Source organism: Columba livia, chromosome 2 (genome assembly GCF_036013475.1).
Source record: "Columba livia isolate bColLiv1 breed racing homer chromosome 2, bColLiv1.pat.W.v2, whole genome shotgun sequence".
Lineage (NCBI taxonomy): Eukaryota > Metazoa > Chordata > Aves > Columbiformes > Columbidae > Columba > Columba livia.
The window spans coordinates 127,850,489-127,868,333 of NC_088603.1; the positions used below are offsets into that span (position 1 = coordinate 127,850,489).

General features: G+C 37.2%; 1 protein-coding gene across 7 annotated transcripts in view; it reads right to left on the minus strand.

Moving 5' to 3' along the window:
- Positions 1–17,845, minus strand: part of NCOA2 (nuclear receptor coactivator 2) — a 190,908-nt gene that overhangs the window by 135,859 nt on the left and 37,204 nt on the right. The window contains exon 1 of one of the 7 annotated variants that reach the window (XM_065053757.1): positions 11,275–12,329. The exons of the other annotated variants lie outside the window; for them this stretch is intronic. The gene's annotated coding sequence lies outside the window, so the exon portion shown is untranslated. Of the gene's footprint in view, positions 1–11,274; positions 12,330–17,845 lie in introns of those variants that run through there. 7 annotated transcript variants of the gene reach the window in all.

Here is a 17,845-nt window from a genome sequence, read left to right on the forward strand (position 1 = left end):
AAAGCATACAGTCTACAGAACTGCTAAAAAAGGACACAATACAGCTTTAGCCAGTCTCATTCAAAAAAAAAAGCTAGAAATTTTCCACTAAAAAATACAGAACAAGTATCTATTAATTCAGCTGTAGGTAGACACCTACCACAAAAAAACTTGGTAAAGATGGAAGCAACTGAAAATCAGATTTCATATTCATGCAAAGATCTGTCAACACAAATTATAGACATTATACTAATAGTTTGGCTTAAAATATAACCTTCTCCAACTCTTTGCCCCTTTTATGTGGGCTGTCAGCTTTACAGGCCACAATTTTTTATGCGAGTTTTATTTTTATATAAATGCATAAATATATGTTTCTACTTGTTTACATATTTTGTATATAAATAGGTTTCTATGTCATATATATAAAAGGTTATAGCCAAAATTATATTTAAATATTAATAGATCAGGCTTTAGAGAGAAAGAATAGAGAAGATAATGTTTCTTAATTTAAGTAAATCATGTTTGAAAGAATAAAGCATCCATTTTGTAAACAGGGGCATTTGATGAAAAACTTCTCAACTAAATGTGAAAAACATTAAAAATATACTGCAGAGGCAACTCTGGTTCTTTGGCATCGTATTTGTTGCCGAACTGTTCATTTATGGACTACTAGCACAAGTTTTAATACAAATATAATGTGTAAATTACACAGCCCCACTTCAAGATGTCTGTGAACTGAAAATAATGAACTAATTCAAGTCTCGTACAAAGAACCAGATGTTTATCATGCTGGGGAAGTGGGGATTTCATATGATGATGTTTTCTACCTTCTCTTTTGGGTTCCCTTTGAAGGAGACTCACACTATTAACATGGAGTAAGGAAACACCTGATCACATTAGAGAACACAGATTAGTAAACCAGAAAATCTACTGTAATCCAAAAACCTTACTGTATGTAACAAAACTAAAGTATTTTTAAAATTAATCTTTGAAGTAGTGCTTTACTTCACAAAAAGACATCTGATCTTGATTAAAAATAGCTGTGAAATCCACTCCCGTATACAGCAACATAATGTTCTGCTGTTGTTATCTTTCCAATAAAAACGTGCACCTTTCGTTTTGAATTAAATTTATTTAGACTTCCTGCCCCTGGATCTGCTTATAGATTTGTTTGCTTAACGTATTGGCCCACTATTGCAGAACTGTTCCTTGTGTAGGAATGCAGAGGCAGACGACAGCCATCTCTTCCAACTTCAGCCTTGTCTTTTCAAAGGGAAGCATGTCCAGGTTCTCAGCTCTTTCTGCTCTTTTCTGATTCTTTCATCAAAAGATATGACTTGGAGGAGTTCAAATTTATGAACCAAACTTGTGGGTGACAGCAATTTAAATTACCATAGCATAATACAGAAATTATACAACATCCCGACTACTGCAATCATCTTTCCTCTGCTCTATGCTGTCTACACACCCACATTTGTATTAGTCCTTTTCACTGGGCTTATTTAGGAACTCCTGGGTTCAGCTGATTATTCACCTCCACCCTTCTAACCTTTGCAATTTAGTTTCTGCATGTAGGACTCATATTTGACTATTCAAATGCACATTTTGTTACCTTGCTACCACTTGTCAAGCGATCCATAGGGCTCTCTAGTAGTTGCTTGTTCTCCCCACTATTCATGATTTTTAAAATTTTTGTATCATTTGCAGACATTTTTCATACCAATGATCTATTTCTAACACAAATATCTAAGGGCATATGACCAAATCAGTCACTTCGTTTTCTGCTAAACGATTCCTCATTCAGAACATCTTCATTAGCCAATATTAACATAGCAGGTATGTATCCCTTTGATTTTGCCTTATTCCAATTTCTTAAAATTCTGTGCAACATCAACTCAAACTGTATGGTCCACACAGCCATCTAAAAATGTATCCAGAATGAATGGCAACTATGGATCTAATTATACCTTAAATCCTTAAAGTATCCAAATCCTCATCATTTGCGCTCTCTTTATATGTATTTCACTGTGCAGAATGACTGAAGGAAATATGGGCAAAATGTGATCACATACACAACCTTTTTTTTTTAGTTTAGACTGAAGTTAGAGAGCTCTTTTAAGGAGAAGAAAGTCTTGATTCCTACTCTTTGTTCCAAGGCTACTTCTGTTTTGTTTTTCAATGGCTCCGGATTAAAAGAACAAAACAAAATATATTTTTTAAAACGCATAAGGGAGCACTGTACTGTCCTTGCACAGCTACCGCTGAGGAAAGGAAGGAGCTGGGCAGCAATCTCTGCACTTAGTCACCTAAACTTTATCTGAGCTCTTTTTGTATTGCACTGTAGCATATTACATGATAACTACTAATTGTTGGTCCAGATAAAATCAGAGATGATCTTGTCACATAAACTATAGTGGTTGGCATTAATTAAGTTGCTCTGTTTTAATTCCTGGTTAATCAAGTACTTGGTCAGCCTTTTCGATTTTATCTAAGGTTGGAGTCAGACTGTTAAGTCTAGAATAGGCAGCTCATCCTGCCCAAGACAATATTAAACTTCTTCCACATATATCTAAATTTTCCACATGTAATGAGTTGGGAGGTGTGTGTGGAATGAAAAAGAAAAACCAACATCTTCAGTCCAGATAGCTCTGCAGATAATCCCACAAAGGAATGGACAGAAATTGGCAAACTAACTGCTCTGCTGTTTCGTTGCCTCCTCTGCCAGGACAGGAAAGGTGTTTTACCATTAGTTCACAATACCACAACATATTGCGGGTTTTGATTGGTTTGGGTTTTTTATTTGTTTTAGGTTTTGGTGGGTTTTTTTGTTTTAAATACAAGAGAGATACATTCTTCATTTTCTCTATTGTTAATTGCTAAGTTCCATTTTTTTTCCTTGGCTTGCTTTGCTTTTTCTTTTGTTATTTTCTGCAATCACAAGCTTCTGATTTAGATTCAATCTTCTTCCCCCCGCACACACCTTGATTTGTGACACTCCATTCCCAAATTGCCTTCATTCTCTTCATAATACTGAGGGGTTTTTATACTATCATTTTTCATCTGCAGAGTGTTGGTTTGCTGTTGTGTTTTTTTAAAAGCAATTCTTTTTCAAATCATGTGGCTTGTCGTTTGTGTATTTCACACTTTCTTCAGTGTGAAATACACAAATATACACAAATTTATGTGCACCTAGCTTTATAATTTATTTTTTCCCCAACTAGTTCAGACTTGATCATGCCTTGAAACTCACAGCAATTTTTTCAGTTGTGTATTCAGTCCTTCTCTGTTTCACACAGTGGGATGTAATGCCCTTTTTTCAGAGCAGGGTGCAAAATGTCTTCCATAAGGAAGCTGCCATCTCTATAATGCTCAGCGTTATGGTACTACCAGCACTTGGTATTTACCCCTCAGGTTGAGATCTCTCACAACATCCTCCTGTCCTCTTCCTCATCTCCTGGAGGGTCAACTGTTCTCATTTGTAGTGTGACTTTAGCACATCTTAATCTTATGCTCTGTCATTAACACTTAAAATAATTTCCCTGAGGGCTGCCTAAAAATCACAGATAATTAATGACACCATTTCTGACAATCAGATGTCCTCAATACGCTTAGATCTGTTTCAGTTTCCCAATCAGAAATTGGCATGTGATGTGGGGTTTTTCTGCTGGTGGCATTTTGAGACTTTTGTTTAGTTTGTTTTTTCAAACAAAGGGAAAGATTTCCTTATGGAAACAAATATTCCCCATAGTAGGTTTTTCTGGATCAAACATTAGTATATTTTCACTCACATTTCTTCATAGAAAAATATTCATTCAATTTGCAGTATTGCTCTTCCTTCACATGCTACTTTCCAATTTCCTTATACCAAAAAGTGAATTTTAAAAGACTCCTTTCACCAAGGAATTGAAAAGAATGAGACAATCCCTAATGACCATGTCTTTCTAACTCCTGGAGCTTCCCCACATAAAATGTCAGTCAATAATCTAAAAAATAATTTAAAAAATCAAAACAATATTATTCTGTAATTTTTTATATTTGGATTTTTTTTTTGAGTTATGCAAATTGTTCACTTTCCTAACATTAAAAAAAGAAATCATCAGTATTTGTATACATACTTTTTCCTTCTTTACCATAAAGTTCACTTCCTTCACCATCTTCATTCTATTGGAATGGAAAGTGAATAGAATCTTCAAACGAGAAGCAGAAAGGGGCAAAACTGGGGACTACTTCACTATTTTGCAGCACAAGTTAATCCCAGCTGCACTCGAGTTAACGCAGCTGCAGAACTGCCATGTGCATACCAGCACGCAGGGCAGGAGAACTCCAGCACTTTGCTCTAATAAAAGCCCAGCATCGCTGAAACCCTCCAAAATAATTTTACTTTGGCTTCAAAGATGCATTAAATCCCTAAATTTTGTCAACATTGCCCATGGAATGTGGTCATAATTCCATAAAAAATTGGCTGGTTCGGTTTGCTGATGGCATCAGTTAGGAACAAAAGTGCTTTGGCTTGGAATTGCTGGCACCCTGCATCTCTGCCCAAGGACTCCAGTTTATCTTACCCACCCCAGTCTACTACCATCATTACTCCCCATGTGCCAAAAGATCTGTTGTGCATAAGAAGGGCATTATTAAATTAGTACCATCATCTGTCACTGACACACATTAATAAAAAACAAACACACACACAAAAGCAAAAAACAACCAAAAAAAAACCAACCAAACCAAAACAAAAAAACAACAAACCAACAAACCCACACCACAATGACTTCATTTTCCTTATGTATATCATGAATAAAACAGCAAAGCAGGACAATGAAATAATTTCAGGCCACAGAGATGTAAACAGAAGCCATACTGATCCCTTTAATTAATTAAGCAGAGAGGAGAGATGAGGAAAAATGAAGCTATGTTCTCAAAATAGAAAAAGACTAATTTTAAAAAGATGTTTTATTATAGCAGTTCTAAAACATTTAATACATTTTAAATTTTATTAAAACTTTAACAAAATTGTAACTAAGAGCAATAAATATCAGTTTAGCACTTTTACATTTCTGATTTACGTAAGAAATGCTTTAAATTAAAATCTTTCCAAGGCAGTGACCACGTTAGAAACAGATATCACACAGTTCTGAGATTTGCCAAAGATGCTTCATCCCATCACACAATAAATGAGCTCTGAATGAACACAAAAGACAACACATTTGCAGGCAAAAAACCCCCCACTTCTTCCCAATTAGCTAAACAAATAACATTACAAACATGAAACAGTATTCTTATGGGAAAAAGAAAATAAATTCCTCATTAAAAAATGTCCTTTGCTAAGCACTTCTACATACATCAGAAAAGTGACCAGCCTACCGATGTCATTATGCAACCATTATGTACAGATACATGTTGACTTTCACACTCAGTGAAGAGTGATAAGATATAATCAATTATCTAATCGGTGTCAATATTCAAAGAAAAGCCTTATATGTGTTCCCAGAGAGAATCAAGACATCAAGTCACTCAGCAAAGTGTGATATGAAAGATTCAGATTAGCCCATCTCTATTATACCATCTCTAACTGGGATGACAGACTGACACTTACCAGAAAGCTGCAGAATCTTCCCCCTACAATTGCACCTACTTTTTTTTTTTTTCACTTTTGTATATGGAAAGAAAACCTCTCTGATCTGATACCTTGACACAATTTACTTGAAAAGACTTATTAGCAAAAAAATAAAATCATTTACATGGAGGATTACATCCAAGAGATGTTTCAATCATCATACAGAATGGCTTTTTAAAGAGCCTACAGAACAGCATTAACAAATAAATGAATTTGTGAAACTGTCAGCTTTTGTTCTGAATCAACTTCAGTTCATCATCCCAGACTAAGCTTTGACTTTACTCATGACAATGTATTGTATCTTGCATGCATCTTTGGAATCTAAAGTAAAATTATCAGTTAATTCACCATGCACGCAAATTGCTGACATCCAATAGCCATCTTGTTTGATACAGAATGCTTAACGTGAAGCTATTTGTAGATTAAGTATGTGCTTGCTAAACAAAGTCATTCAACAAGCACTGTGACTAACAAAGCTTACTCTCCTACAGAACTGTGTCACGTGGTTGACTTGACTTGGATCAAATTAAAGCTCTTCCCATGCATGAGACATTTATGAAATCGCCCTAACCTATATAATTTTCTTTTGGGTCTAACACCTCAGTTCAGGCACTAATGAAGTCTCTTTCCTTTACTTGACTTTGTGTTGTTATAAATGCCTTTGAGACATTTATTCCTCCTCCTTTTGAGGTATTTGCCAGTATTTATTGAAAAGGGCTAATAATTCTAAACTAAGCAATGAAACCCTGAGACAGGCAGACAGCCTAATCATAATCACTGCTTTTAATGCAAAACAAGTTTAAACATTGAACTTCTGAGTTTCAAATGGTCATTAAGTCCTTGCTAAAAGCAGGATATCTTTGTATTTAGGGAAAGCATAGCACATTTCATCACAACACCCACAACTCTAGGAAGCTGAACAGAGAAACTGTCCTGAATCACAGAAAGCCTGAAATTCTGGAAGCACACAGTTAAGGCACCACCTTGCCTGGAAATTAAGAGTGATGTTGGATCCGTTACCTGGTTTGATCTAATTAACTCTTTACTATAACTCTAGCAAAGACAAAGCAATTGTTCTACAAAAAGTGCTAAATTTCACAAGTTAGTGCTTAAGCTTTCCCCTAGGCTTTAACTCCATTAACTAGAGGTGTTAATTAGATGGAGCTAGGTACATCAATCAGGATCACACCTCTAAAGCCTGGACTAGGCAAGGTCTAGCCCTAATATATATTAAATTGATAGATTTATTAGCATAACTGCCTAGCAAATATCCCACTAGGCTTGTAAGCATTAATGTCTATAAGGTGCAATAATATAAACAGATCAAAGGTTTATTGTAACAAAGAAAAGTGGTGACATGTTGGGCTAAGTGAATACATGCCAGTTAAACCCAACATACACTTTTCCTTTAATTGGATACAGGTTACCATCTCCCAGCGTTACTTAAATGATAAAGGTCTAGCTCTAATATCTCTAGCTGAAGCCTTCAGCAAGGCATCATCTGTATCTGGGTTTGGCTCTGAACTGATGATGACAATTCTGTAGTGGATGCAAGGTCCTTGGGGCCGGCACAAACAAGATCCTGGTATATGGTATCACACCCACAGCACCTTGCATTCATTGTAAAATAGTCCAGCTTTTCACTAAGGGATAATCTATGCTGTACAGCTACCAAAAATAATGGCGAATGGAAATACATTTGCCAGGGTAAGAGCATGCACAGAAAACTGAGGTTTAGGTGACAAACAGAAACTTGCTCGTGCAGTACCAATGCAAGTTCCCTTACTTCAGGCTAAGCAAAACTTTAAAAGTAATTCTAAGTGAGAAAGAAGGGCAGCTCATTAGTCCGTGAACATTTTAGCAACATGAGTGAGTAGTTCTGGAGAGGGGCTGAGTACGTACCATGCAGGCACAACCTATATTTCGTTTTTATTATGGCTTCAGGTGCAAATATCCCAGAGCAGCAGGATGTAAGAGCATCCACAGTGTATAGGCTACTTCAGAGATTATTACAAGAGGGATATATCAATTTCATATTTCTGTTTTTAAAAAGCTAGAAAGAACAATTCCAGATTACTTTCTGAACCATGAGTTCTACAGCTTTTTGAAGTTGAACAGTTTTATTTGAGGTTATCACAAAACTGGGAAATCTTGCTGCCCAAAACTTCAGGCAGATTAAAATGCTGTGATTTTCTAGAGCTATCTTGTTAGAAACAGTCCTTACATTCATACCCCTCCGACCATGTTAAGCATATGCCAAGTCTCCTATTTTAGGTTCATCTTCCATTCACCTCCCTTATAAGGGCAAAGTTTTCCAAGTTTGACTCAATCCAAAGCCCTGATTATATATTAAAAATGTCATGCTAAAATACCAATTAAATTATCAGACAATTTTTCCATTATTTCCCCTTAACTTTTGCAAAATAATGTAGATAATTTTTTTAAATTAAAAAAGGGGTGGAGAAAGATCCTAATTTCAGTCTCTCTCAACCAGCACTACTGATTTTCAGAGTCTGAAACCATGACTAAATGCAACAACTATACTACACAAAGGTCAACAAACACATGCTTTAACAGTTTTCTGATTTTTCTCCTTATCCAACAAGTAGTTCAAATACACTACAGATTTTATATAAGGTCAGTTTTCAATGGACTATGGTAAAATTATGTCCTGATAGTTCTAAACTACGTTTTAGAACGTTCAGTATATATAATAATTTTCCTTCGAATTTGCTTCAGCATTGCACACATTACATAATAAACAGAAAAGACAGCAGTTTTCTAGCCAAAAGCAGGGGGGAGGGCAGGAAGAAAGAAAGAAAAACTTTAGTATTTCTACAGACTGGTCTTCTTTTAGGTGAGTTAGGGCAAGATACCCATTGTATTCAGGTAGCTCCTCATGAATGATCTAACCAACAAAAGAATTCCGGTGTTATCAGCGACTTGAATGCTTTCCTGAAGGCAATGTACTCAGTTTCTCTTACTACTGAGTCTGTCTTGCCTTGGCAAGTCATGGAACTTTGGCTCCAACCTCATGAATGTCTGCATTTGGTAATACTTGAAAATAGCCAGATTTTCTAACATTGGCTATAAATTCATGATTCTTATTCATGAAGCAAAAAATAAAACAAGATCGAAAGTAATGAAAAGAAGTGGAAAACAAAACCTTTAAAAGGCACTGTATTCACCACCTTGTTATTTCTTCGCAGATTTAATATCAGTCTAGAAAACTTAAGAGATGCTGGATTTGCATATCTCATTCTGTTAGCAGGAGGCACTTGTTTGGAACTCCAAGTTATAACTGGAAGCCTAGCAGAGTTTTGGGGTTGGTATTTTGGTTTGGTTTTCAGCAGTGATGTTTGTGTGTGTGTTTTTATATATTGGTCTACAAAGTAAAACACAAACCAAAACACCACACCCCAGGCCCCCCAAAGGCAACTCAAAACAAGATCCTAAAACAGTAACCATTTTCCATCCCTGCCTACAGATGAAATAGCCCATCCTTGTACTCTCCTCATCTTCAACATACAGAAATTGTGGTTGTAGCTAAAAAAATGCTTTAGTCAACTGAAAACAAAATAAGTATTCTGCTATATTTTTTATTTGGTCACATCTTTATAGTCAAATGTTGCTTACAACCTTTAAAGTCAATTGTTTAAAGCAGATGGGGAAACCAACACAGTATTCAGTAGAAGACAAAAGAATAGTTTTTAAAGCAAAAAAATGAAGCAAGCATTACTCTACTGAATCACAATTACACTAGCAAGCACTTTCTAAAAGATCATATAAAAGATAACTAAAAGACTTAAAACCTGAATAAACAAATACAGACTAGAAGGACAGGCATCTTGCCATTTTGTAGACCAATTAGGAATATTAATTTCCCAGTCTACTTACAAAAATCCATCTCTCATATTCTAATTCACCCACTTCTTCAATTCTTATCTGTGATGAGTTCACCCTTTCAGTAGTTGCAGCCTTCTTGCCAAATAATAAGTCTACTTAACTATTTAATGTACTGCTTTTATATGCAAAATGTTGTTACATGTCTTATTGAAGGAAAAGTTTGAGTTAAGATACTGCGAGTTTCACTCTTTCCACAGGTGAACAAAAATGGGAGAGCTATAAAAACAAGGATTTTTGCATCATTCTATAGGATCACAGCAGGGGAGGTGGGGGGGAAGAGACTAAAGAAATACCAGATTCCTTCTCATATTAAAAGTTTATTTGAAAGATTATTTTAGAACCACTATATAATTCCTCAAACCTCACTACTGTCCAGGAAACCTACAGGAAATGATGACATTTTGCCATGTATCCCAAAAGCAGACCAAAAGTACACACTTCTAGCCAGTTCTCAGTTCTTTGCAGGAGATTCCCTACCTCCAGGCAGGCCAGAGAGGATAAATACAAGGGGATGTCACTGCTCATCACACTCCTCAGTGAATTCTCTCTATATTTCAGTCTTCATGAAAGCTAAAATCACCAGCCTTTCTCAATGAGTTAATCCCACTAAAATGAGGTCACGTTTCCTTGTGAATAAATAAGGAATGCACAAGAGGCAGCCCAGAGAATTGACTGTACACACCATAACAATGATAATCTGTCCAGGCATGCTTGAAAACCCATAGGTTTTGATCTTTCCATTTACATTTTTGCATGAAAGGACATGGCTTAGAAGATGGAAGTGCACAACTACTTAAAAGTCAACACAGAGAGGCAGGAGTTAAACTGCAACATCTACCACGCAAATAACCACTCTGTTCTCAATCGGATGAAATTTGTTTCTGCAGAAGTGAACTATCCACATTATCCTTTGTGATCATGGTTGAGTAGCTGGTCCTTAATGCAGCTAAATACAATGAGTCAATACATAAGAGTTTCCAAGGGATGCAGTGTTAAGTAGGGAGACCAGACGTTGAGAAGGAGAATGTTAAGCTCTCAACCCAACCAGCAGCCACAAGAGATACTTTGAGGCTGTACTTCCACAGACAGAAAACAAGTAATCTAAGACTTTCCATAAGCATCCAGCATACAGCCCAGGTATTTAATTTAGGAAGACGTGTCAACATAATTTCAATAAGATCATCTTGCTTTTCATCAAACGTAGTCAAAAGGAAATTTCTAAGCAGCACAAGCATCCTAACATTTCAGTAAAATTAATTGCAAATCCAGAAATCTTTCTCTAATCTCCAATGCCAATTCTGCCCCACCCACACTTCACTGAAAACTTAGAAAAACAAGCCAAACAGGCAAGAAAGTCTCACAGCAAAAACATTTGAGCTTGGCATACATTAACTGCACTTCATGGCATTCTATTATGTAAACATTTATGAATAATTTCTTTGTATTTAAATTAAAAATTCAAATGAAAATATAAAGCTGCATACCACAAGGGCTGTTTAAATTAATATAAGGAAATTAATTCATCTTAAATATCAGCCCATTTAACAAACCAGAACCTGTGCATCCAATAGATTTTGAATGAAAATGCCATCAGACAGCACTGGTGACAGAAGCCAGATGCCCATACCCAAACACCCTAAGAAATATGGCAACGTCTTATTATTAGAAAGGTATTTTTTATTTTTAGAAGTCGTATTTTGGCATGGATGGAAATGGAGTAGCACTACAGAGAGTAAATTAATCTGAAAAGCAAAAGCTACAGACATGTTACATACCAAGTTGCTCCAGCAAGACCTTGCCATTTAAGACATAATATTTTCATACTCCAGCCACACAGATCCCAGAGGCTCAACCCACATTTCCTGATTTCTACAACAAAGCGTGTCATTAGCTACCAGCATCAGCAGGAATGCAGTAGTACAGTAACCATACTTAAAGGAACCTTTCATCTAGTTTGAGGAAAAACAAAAGTATGGTGAGACTGGTATGACAAGTTAATCAACTTCTAAGCTATTAACCATTAGCTTCAAACAAAACAGCTCAACTAGTAAGCACAAAATCTTACATGTACCGAACCTGTGCTGAACTCAAGTTCATGCGAGTATTAAATGTTCAGTTTAGTCTGCTTATTCCGATTCTTGACTTCAGTTTAGTCTGCTTATTCTAATTCTCTACTTCCTTTTGTTTTCATTTGATTCATATATCAAGTAATGCATAATTTTATAAGAATTAGCTGCTAAACGAAAATCTCAAAGGAAGTTTTCCTTGCTATCATAAATCTACCACTGCATTCTTATTAAGAGCATGGATTCAAAATTTATTTTACTAATATGCTGCTGCTCATAAAAAACTGTGCTTTGGGGTTGGGGTTATGACATTTCTAGGTCTTTTCTGCAAGTTGTGTTTAACTGTCCAGTTTAATAAAGTGTTAAAATATTCTTATATACTTAGACTCAGTCAAGTCTCACAACTCCTGGTAATCTTATGACTTAATTCCTTACATTCCTATATGTAATTTTGCTATGCCACAGCCAGTCTAGTTGTAATGGGAGCCAAGACCTCTGTATACAGACCCACCAACTATGCCTCTTATTGTTACAACCTTTGCCATCTTAGTATGTTCTACTAAAACAACACTACTGATACATTTTTACTTTAACTGTCCTTAAATTTCCATCTTCGTAAGGTACTTACCAAGAATAATGTGCACAGATGAGGAACACAACAATATAAACAAATCGGGACCCTTAAGCTTCTCAGGTAAAACATACACAAACTGTACAAGACTTAAAAAAAAAACAAACCAAAACAAAACAAAAAACAAAAAAAAAACAAAAAAAAAAACAAAAAACAAAAACAAACAAACAAAAAAACCAAACAAAAGAAAACACCACAAAAAAACAACCAACAAACAAAACAAAACAAAAAAAAAACAAACACAAAAAAAGGGTCGGCTGTGGCACTGCCACCAACTTGTTGACAACACATGTGCACTCAGCTTCCAGAGATCCCAGGTTAAATATTAGAGAGAATTCTGTTGCAGTTATCTATAATTTATTCACATTGATGTTGATTATATTGGCCTGGCTGGCAGAATAAAACCACTTGCTACTTCACCGTGTAACTGCAGAGCCCTGTGTGGAGTTCTGCCAACAAAAACACACCAAAACAAGCAAACAAACAAACAAACAAAAACAAAATAAAAAAAAAACCCACACAATGAAGGTGGTATTGCCAGCAAATAACTATTTTCTTTACCTGCAATTCCTTCTGTTACTTGTTTACCAGTGGCATTGATATGAAGGGCTACACAGCCTTCAGGAATTTTACCTTCTGAAAAGCTTTTAAGTGGTTAAGACTGATTACAGACATTTTTACCTTTGCTTATTTAACTTCAGAGAAACATAAATGAAACAAATCACCCAAAGGATAATTTATCTGAACTATAATTTCCAGAAATTCTGATTTTTTTAAAAAATATACTTCTACATGAGAACTGGAAAACCCCTCAGCCTTCAATGGCACTGTTCTCATCACATTGCTTTTCATTAACTCTTTGATTCTTAGATTAGATCTCAGAACAGCAGCTCCAGAAAGTCAAGCTACAATTAGTCACTGAAGGTGCTTGCTAGATGAGATTAAGGCAGTTCCAGTCATATCCTGATTAAATCTACATTATATAATTATCAACTGTATTTGCCTTCTACAATTTTAATAAATTTTTGTATACCTAGGGAAGCAACACTTCCAAAACTGCAACATACCTGCCAGTTCTCTCTTACAATCTTTAACGGACCAGTGTCGCAAAATGGGGAGCTGGCAACTCAGATATCCTTAAACTTTCTATTTTTTTTGCTTTTCTTTCTTAGAAAACATTTTGGTTGTTCTCAAAGACCTATTCAGAATTAAAGCCTCACTGTTCTGCGAGCTGCACAAACATAAGGTGACAGCCTCTGTCTTGCAAGGTTTACTAGGAAAGTTAATGGCACCCTGCAGGGGTTTCCTATTATTCTCAAGACTGCTGTTTGCCGGGTAATGAGAATCTGGTTAGGACTTCTGTAGATTTGGAAAACACCATGATCTTCTAGAACACATCAAAATAATTCTTTGTCCAATAGTTAACTATATAATACACACACTACAATGCATACATCTAACTACATTGCGCCAAACAACTTCAGAATCGTGATATATAACTCCTGTAATTTCAAGACTCACTTTTAAAAGAATTAAGTTTCTAGTAATTTCAGGACATTTGTTTGCCAAAGTTGAATTTGGCCCAGCGTGAGCCAGGCCCTGAGATAAAAACACCAGGCATACCCAAAAACATCAAATCACAGTATCTTTCAACACAGTCTCAATGTCAAAGAGCAACAATGAAAAAAGAAATAAAACAAAGACCTACTGAGGTCAATGGGACATTTCAAATAACACTGCTATGTAGGTTCTAATGAGACTTGTTAGTAACCCTTATACTTGAACCGCTTAACTCCTTTCATTATAAAAGACCTTGAAACCATTTCAAGCAGCAGTGCCTACATCTCAACAGTTTACTGTATACCTCTGATACTCAGCAGAGGAAATCCCCGTGGGCTACGTAAATGTTTTCATTTTGTCCCATGAAATTCCATTCACTTTTGGATTATGTATAAGCTGTTACAAGTTGAAATTTTTCTCTTCTCTTGCATTCCTACAAAATTTTTGGCAGCACATCATGGTCATAACCAGCACTTATAAAGCTGGGTTCACTTCACCACCAAAGCAGAAATAGCACTGCCAGAATCACTTTAACTGGTCAGCAGAAAACTGTCTCCTCCCATGACCTCTCGATTTACCTTCCAAAAGTCACCATGCAGGTTAGGAGATCCCTTACCTCCCAGCCATGTCACAGTGATCCTAAAAAAAGCATGGATTCAGCATGCAGCCACAGTGGCCAATATTCCACAAAGCGGTAACAAAGAGGATCATTTTCTTACTTCTTGGCCAAGGGAAAAGACCGCATGACCAGTCTTGATGAGAATTTTTCTTGACCATCCAAACAACTTAAAACCTAAATCAAACTATCCATCCTACTGAAGACTGATGGCAGACAATTTTGTAGTTCAGTCACATATGTTAAAACATCGATGCTGTAGTTCAAAATTAAAACCTTATTGTTTCCCACTAATGAAACCCAGGAATGTTCCTGCACAAATTATTAGATAATGTAGTTTACATTACACACTCAAGACTTTGAAACATGGGAAATGGTAGCTTGACAGTCATCAATCACTGCTGCTTTGGATATTCTACAGTGTCATGCAAATGCATTATGACTGAGTTTTTTACTTGTGTAACACAATTCAATTCTTTCATTAACTTTATCTTCTTTTCTGTGAAGAAAAATAATATACAAATGTCTGAAAAAGGCAAGTGAGTACAGCAACCAAAAATACAAGTAGACCAAGACCCTCCCACCGCAGCAACTTCCAGATGAAGAACATATTCTCAAATCACCGCCACAGGACGATTTCTTCTGGTGATATGTTATTCTTCCTCAAGATGCCAAATAGTTTTTCAGTATTAATGAGAAAAAGCAGCTTTCATCTAGTGATCCTTGAACTCTGCTTTGTTTTCTCCCCTCCCACTTCAGAATAGAGAAGAACAGAACAAAGGTTTATGCTACAAGAGAGTTCACAAATTACAGTACCACTAGGGCAGAATGCAAACTGCATTCCTCTGCCTCAGAAATAAGGACTTGCACAGGTTCATCACACTTTGGGTTAAGAACCATTGCTAATTTCATTTAGTGTCTTTAGTTCTTGGACTGGGGAGTTGGGGTGTGGAATTAATTGACAACTCTCCCCCTTTTAATATCTCCACGTCACTCTTGATCTTATCAACCTCTATCGTATTTCTGGACATAGGGCAGACAACTATTTCTTTTCCAGACAGAAGAGGTCCATTTTCAGACCCAAAAGAACAGCTGATCACACTGAGTGAAATAAGAGGGGTATATGGTGGGAAGCAGCCCCAGCCTTCATCCACAGCTCCAGATTTCAACTGATCCTGCCTCAGGAAGGCTCAGAGCTGCTGCTCTGTCACCCAACCAGAAAGAGAATCTCAAAGAGAGATACTGCCTGAAGTTTTCTTCTTGTTGCTTTGAAGTGCATGGAATTATCCCTGTCTTCCCACCCTCATGCCCAAACTGGTGAAAGTTACTCTGGAATCACTTTGACACCATCATAGAATCACTGAGTGGGTGAGATTAGAGGGAACCTCTGGAGATCATCTTGTCCAACTTCCTGCTCAAAGCAGAGTCAGCTAGAGAGGGCTGCACAGGACCATGTCCAAACGGGTCTTGATTATCTCCAAGGATGGAGACTCCACAACTTCTCTGGGCAACCTCTCAAGGCAACAACCAAAGTCTGTAGTTTTCCATAGATGATGGACCCATCCAGACACTATACTTGGGCATTCCTGCCCTGCTGCACTTTGGAATATGAACCATTCATCCAGCTTTGGCATTATACATGCCTCGAAGCCACTTGAAAGAAACAGGCTTTCCTGAGCACAGCCTCAAGACTCTCCAAGCAAAACTTCTTCTCAACTCTGTTTATATTCACGTAATCTATCTACAGGCTAGAGCTCAGTGGCTCTGTATGGTTTGATTAAAACATTCAAAGTAGTACTTACATGTTTTAAAGAAAAATGTATAACTGCTATCTGCCCTTCTATGCAATTCTAGAAGGGAGACAGAGACCTACTACAGTTCAGATTATGCACTTAAATGAGAATAGCTGAACAAGACCAAGTAGCTCACTTGTGGAATATCAAAGAAAACTGAGATCTTCCCATATGATATCCATGATATCTCAACAAGAACTTCTAGAAAGCTTGAGGAAGTCTTGGCTACAGCAGAGACAGAGCCTCAGCAAACAAGATGCTGCAATCTTCCCAGGCCTTTCAAAGACTACTGATTTTGCTTTGGATGGAACTGTCCAAGAAGCCAAGGGGTGATCATTTTGCAAGGCAAACCAATTCAGACCTGTGTTCTATCAGCACTTCTTACACAATGAGAGAGAAAAGTGGGAAGACTTCTCAAGGTAAAGAATCTTTGAGGAGATTTCTGCAAAGGATGCCTAAGTGAAGAAAGAAATCCTCTAAGAGGAAAAAGCAGCACTTTTTTATTGCTATGGAGAGTTGAAATACATGGAGAATGAAACTACCTAGGTGGAAGATTTCAGACCTGCATTGGAGACCAAGCAGTCTTGGTAGAAGAAAACGTCTTTACCAAGAAGTACCTATATGACAACATTAACGTTGCAGAAAGAGTCATACTTGGATTCACTTGAGGATAAAGGATGCAGTGCTGACTCCAAGGTATGTAATCCTCCAGCCTTAACAACCTCACAGAACTGACATCATTTTGACACAGGAGGTGTGCCTGCTTAGAGTAACCCTCATGAAATCTCTTACCCCCTGTTTAGCCAGCTCTGTGAAAAGCAAATGATGCTGGGCCACACCTGGGAATGTTTGATCTCTGTTGCTTCAGGAATGAGTAACCACCATGCCAGACAGATGGATGAAGTGGGTCAGAGCATTTCTTCATGGCATGAAGTTTCTTTTCAATCATCATGTCTCCTGGAGCTGGCTCTTGAAACCAGAACATGTGACAGAGCCAATTACTGAGACAGCATCTCAGAGTCACACCAGCTCTTCATTAACTTTTCCATTAAGAATCACTTTAGACAAGTATCACAAACCTCCCAGAAAGCCTCACAGACTTCCCATATAGCCTCCATTAAGAGTTTAGTAAAGAGGACTGGTGGAATGCAAGAAAACAGGCCCTCTGAACAACTGTTGTACAGCAAGAGGCATTTCAACAACCAAATACTTCGGCTGTAACTATCTTGCTTCTTTAGGGCTGCCCCAAGGCCACCAACAAGACCGGCCCTGCTCGCTCTGCTGATAATGAGATACAAAAATCAGGTGCAGTCAAAGAGCAGCCTCCAGCACACACACAACCTCAGGCACTTCAACAACCTCCACTTGCTTGGCACAGCAAGACCTACAGACCAGGCAGCTCACAAGACAGCGGGTTGCTAGGAAAGCGGAGTCTGCAGGGGAAATTGTAGGCGTGGACATTCTTAGGCTAAGCACCTATTGATTGCCATCAGACACAGACCTTGGTCCCAAGAAACAAAGATAAAGCCAAATGATGTATGCCTTACATCATGGTAAAAACCAAAGAGCTTAACTAGAACTGCCCTAGCAGAAGTAACTGGTAACTACCTGCAAGTAAAGAGGAGAGCGCGGCTACCCCTGACAGAGCGATGGCTGATGCTGCTTCATCTGCTGCATCTT